This window comes from Cupressus sempervirens, chromosome 7 (genome assembly GCF_028749045.1).
Source record: "Cupressus sempervirens isolate cs-2001-9-10 chromosome 7, ASM2874904v1, whole genome shotgun sequence".
In the NCBI taxonomy this organism is placed as follows: Eukaryota; Viridiplantae; Streptophyta; class Pinopsida; order Cupressales; family Cupressaceae; genus Cupressus; species Cupressus sempervirens.
The window spans coordinates 169,039,319-169,045,110 of NC_143124.1; positions in this window are offsets into that span (position 1 = coordinate 169,039,319).

The window sequence follows — 5,792 nt, forward strand, 5'->3', positions numbered from 1 at the left end:
AATGAAAGTTGGATTGAGGCTATGAATGAAGAAATAGAATAGATAGAAAAGAATAAAATGTGGACTCTTGTTCATAGGCCCAAAGATAAAAATGTGATTGACCATAAAATGGATATTAAGAAATAAGTTGAATGAAGATGGAAATGTATCAAGAAACAAAGAAAGGTTGGTATGTAAAGGCTATTCTCAAGAAGAAGGTATTGATTATGATGAAACTTTTGTCCCTATTGCAAGACTAGAAGGTGTTAGGACTTTACCAGCATATGCAACTCATAGAGGATTCAAAATATATCAGATGGATGTTAAATTTGTATTCTTGAATGGAATTCTTGATGAGGAAGTCTACATTGAATAGCCATAAGATTTTGTTGATCCTGACAAAAGAGACATGGTTTGCAAATTACACAAAGCCCTATAAGGTCTAAAAAAAACTCTTAGAGCTTGGTATGAAAGATTACATAACTATTTGATATAGATCGATTTTAAAAGAACAAACGATAACAGTAGTTTGTACATCAAGGAAGGACCAAATAAGAAAATTTTATTGGCAAAAATATTTGTTGATGATAACAACAAATGATGACTTATGCAAAAAACGTTTAAAACAAATGAATAAAGAATTTTAGATGTCCATGTTTGGTGAAATAAAATTCTTTGTTGAATTACAAATACAACAAAAAAAAAATGGTATCTATATCACTCAATCTAAGTATATCAAAGAAATACTCAAGAAGTTTCGAATGGAGGATTCAAAACTAGTTGGAAACCCTATGTGTACTAGACTTAAGCTTACTAAGGGTGATGACTCCAAAGAAGTAGATCAGACCTTATATAGATCAATGATTGGGAAATTATAGTATGTAGTACATATAAGCCCTAATATTGCCTTAGCAGTTGGGATAATGGCAAGATCCTTAGCAAAACTGAGAGAAAACCATAGTATGGAAATAAAAAGAATCTTGAGATATCTAAAAGGTACTAAATACTATGGCTTATGGTACAAACATGGAGGAAACCTTCACCTAAAAGTATTTATTAATGTTGACTGGGTAGGAAATGTTGATGACATAAAAAGCACTATTGGTGGAGCATTCTTTCTTGGTAAAAGCTTGGTATCTTGGACAAGCAAGAAGAAAAACTACACATCTCAATCCACAAAAGAAGTAGAATATGTGGCTACAACAATAAATTGGTCTAATATTTTTTGGTTCAAACAATTTTTGAAAGGAATGAAGGTTGAAATCAAAGAACCAATAGTCATTTATAATGATAACACTAGTGCAATCAACACATCGAAGAATCCAATGATGCATTCCAAAACAAAGCACATTTCTATAAAATATCACTTTTTAAGACAATTAGTATAGCACAAAAAAATTAGATTAGAATATGTGCATACAAAAGAAAAAATTGTAGATATATCAACCAAGCCAATACCTAAGGATGCATTCTTGTATCTAAGAGGTAAGTTAGGGGTCATTTCCCTATCTGGAGCTCACTAAATAAAGTGTAGTGATGCATTAACATGAACTAAATTGAAGATCAATCAGTTGATGTAGTAATGACAAGGACATGTATTGAAGATGAATTTGTACTCAAGGTACATTGATACTGATCAGAATTGTCTTTGGCATGTGTTGTCAAACAGGGAGAATTTTACTATCATATGATATCTTTTTAAAAAAATTTAATTCTAAGAAGGAGAAGTTAAGTAGTTCATTCACAGAGGAGAATACCATAGGAGAAGTTTGCTATGTAAAATTAAAGAGAAAGAAACTTTCTAAAAGAGGGAGTCTTGTTCTCAAAATTTCATTGTACTATGACATGTTGTGATGCCATCAATGCCAAAGAGGGAGATTTATGGATAAAATTGATTACTTTTGTATTTTCCTTGATGTTATGCAAATGTCATATCAGTTGGTAGTCAGTGCATGCCAAGCTCACTTGGTCAATGAAGATAGTTTTTTTTGTCTACCAAGTGTTCCTAAGTCTACTCTATATAGAAGATAATATTTACCAAGCTCACTCAAATATTGAAGGAAGTTATGTATAAAAGAGTGTTAACTGAGCTCAATTTTTCAACAAAGGGAAATTTGAGCAGAGTTAGTATTAACTAAGTTCACTTACTTTAGAATCAGTTTCTACTAAGTTGGGTCGGCTACTAAAGGATTTTCTTATTTTGGCATGTAAAGCTTAATTATTTTACCTATTGATTCTAGCCAACTATGGTAATGAATATTGGTTATTCTAATTTGTATTTGAGCTCAGTTTAAAATCTAGAAGGTATAAGTAAAAGATCAATTGGTTATTTCAAAATGTGAGATATGAAAGTTGAATGAGTTGAAAGAGATAAGAAGAGAGGAAGCGAACTTGAAGGATAATCATATATCCTTATGGAAAAAAAAAGTGTTATTTGATTAGGAAGGATCAATTATAAGCCACAACAAAGATTTTTAACCAGCAATTTAGTTGCATCACAATCAGATCATTTCATTGTTACTCTCTAACCATTGTAGCAATGATCTAAAATCTCTTAATAGAGTCGATTTAACATCCATTTCTAAATCCTCTAACAAGGTGAAAATTCCATTAAATTGCTTCAAGACCTCTTACAAGGGCACTCCTAACAAGGGGATTAAATCCTTTAATAGGGTCACACCTAACAATGTGTTTTATAATCTTTAACAGGGTTGGCTCCTAACAAGGCTCACTTCAAAAAAGTGAAAAACAATAACTAGTCACATTTGGTGGTTTTCTCAAATTGGGTTTCCATGTTGAATCCTTGTTTCATATGTATTCATTTCTTTTCTCTCGTGCATGCATAATTAAGGTTAATTAATTATTGACAATATCTTAAGATCTAGTAAGTCAAACACATTCTACATTTACTAAGTTAAAGCATTCTATTTGTTTACCAAGTATCAGTAGTAATCAATTTTATCAATCTAATTTTTATTTGACATCTAAGGGATTTAGGATTTATTTTAGTAATAATTTATTCACCGTTCCCCTCTTAGTCACTCATGTTATATTTCCAATAGATAGTATCCAACTATTCAATATTGGACTACTCTCTAGTTAATCGACCACAAAAAACCTCAAAAGTTTGCATGGTAAATCTAGGACCCCAAGCATCCATAGGGGAATGGAATGTAGAAGAGAAAATATGATAGATTTTTTGAAGCTTGGAGATAATCAAGTAGATGAACTCCTTATCTATCTTATCTTTCCTACATCCCTGTAACAAAGTCCTCTACAATTTGAACCTCATAAGAAAGTCCTTAATAGAGGGTAAAGCATCAAGTACAAGAGAGGTAAGCTATGTCTCAATTTGAAGATCTCTAAACTCATTGATGGTGTCAAAAAAGTCCTTATACTTGTCCCATATTTCTTTAGGAGTGGAACACTCTTCAACATGAAACTCTAAGTTGTCTAAAACAATCAAAGAAATTAGACCCATGGCTTCATCCATCTTATTCTTGTGTTTTAAAGTCTAGTATTGAATCTAAAAAAATTCATGCACTATATCAAGACAAGACAACAAACCATTTTAATGGAGAAGTTTTGTGTATAGGATTTCCATGTATGATACTTGTGTGGAATTAGAAGTACTAGAAAAGAAGAGGTCTTAGCCATTTTTTTAGAAGGGGTTTTCAATTTTTTTAATATGCTAATATAATAATGGAAAGTAATTAAAAAAATTCCAAAAATGGAAATAATTGAATCCCAATGTACAGAAGGAAAGCGTAAATGAGAAAGAGAAAAATAGCTTTAGATATGACTAAAAAATATCTAGTGAAATTATAGAGAATTTGTAAAGTTCCAAAGAAGATCTTTCTAGCACTTATTTTGGAATGGAAAAAAAAGCTATAAAAAAGAAGCTATCTACCCCGAAATATAGAAGTCATAAGTAGACTTCAAGCAACAAAATAAGTACCAAAATATAAACAAATTCCCAAAATACCCACACCATTCTCTGCATCTTCGAACCAACTTTTTGGCACTTCTTTCAGATAGAATAATTACCTCCATATGCTTGAGATATTACAAGACAACCAACATAGCATCCAAAAGCAATACACAATTAATTTTTTTCTTTTTTAAATAATAAAAAATCTTTTAAAAAAATCCACTACCAATAGAGTGATGTGTGGGTTGAGAGTCAAGCAGCATGGCTTGTGGTTAGACCCCAGTGGTGGGTGAGGTGGGGGTGTATTCCTAATGGTTGAGCTATTTTGATAGTTGCAAGAGGGCTAAGCCATAGTACTGGTGATTGTTAGAGCCATTGCAGTTTACAAGACAGCTAGCGGTCACTGCTACCACTAGTAGTCTCAATGACCACTCATAGATTTTTCTTAACCACATCAAATTTTTTGACATGGTTATGTGATTTTTTTGCAAATAAATACCTCAAAGTGTATATAAAGGCCATATGACCTTATTGTGAAAACTTTTTTTTCCTCCCAGATCAAGGTTGTTCAAAATTGACAAACTTTATATGAAAATGGACGTTTTGACAACTTCTAAGTCCATCTGTGAAGTCAGTTTTTCCCCAAAGTGTTTCAAAAATTAGAGAACCCTTATTTTTACAAGAAATACCTAAAAAAATCTAGATTTATTTTTTCAAACCCTTGTTCTCCTTTTTCTCCAAATTTTGAATAAGCTATAGTAGATCTGGCTCTGATATAATGAAAGATTTGACAAATAAAAATCCATAAAAATTGAAGAATATTTGCATGTCAAAACCTATTGCAAGGAAGAAAAAGACAAGAGGACTCAAGGGTTTTTCTCTAAAAATATGCAAATTGTATTCTTATAAATGAAAAGATGAGAAATAGTTAGAAAAGATCAATCTTTGTAGAAGGAGATCGAAACCCAAAAAGGGTAACCTAAAAGGTAAAAGCGTAATCTAAAAGGTAAATTATATTTAATAATTAATAATTAATTATTAAATGAGAATGCAAAAAGAGCATAAAGAGATATCTAAAGACGGCAGTAAAGTACATTTAATAAATGAAATGAATTTAATATTTTACTCTAAGTGCCTATGGTAAAATCATATCTCATCCTTTTTGCTTGTCTCCAACCAAACATCTCAATAAATTTCTCAAAATTCTATTCTTCACTTTTGTCTATCCATCAATTTTTGGATGATGCAATGAACTAAACTTCAAATTTTTCTTCAACTTCTTCCACAATATACACCAAAAATAACCAACAAATTTGGTATCTTGATCTAAAAATATACTCTTTGGTTGAACATGTAGTCTCACAACTTCTTTGAAAAACATCAATAGTCTTCTTGCAAGGAAAAAAATGTAGCATCTTTAAAAAAGTATCAACAAGTATTTTTCCCACTTTGTGTCTTCAGTAATTGAAGAACAAAATCTATGCTAACATTCTCCCATGGCTTCTCTGGTATAGGTAATCGTTGATACAACCCTATATTTTGCTTTACTCATTTCACCATCTACATACTTTGCAACTCTACACAAAAAAATTCATATCTTGTTGCAACTATGGTTAGTAATAATTTTCAACAACCAAAGTTGTGGTTTTAACTCTACCAAAATATCCAACCAATTCTTCACTATGCCTCTCCTTTATGAGATTCTATCTCATTCAACTTATAGAAATGCACAATTGGCTTTCTTTGAACAAAAACCTATCCTAGATCATGAAATCCAACCACTTTGTCCTATCAAGTGTAATAGGTTTTGTACAAGTCTTCCATGTTTCACCAAAATCAAGATCATCTAGATACAAAGTACTAAGTTTGTTGAACCCAAAGA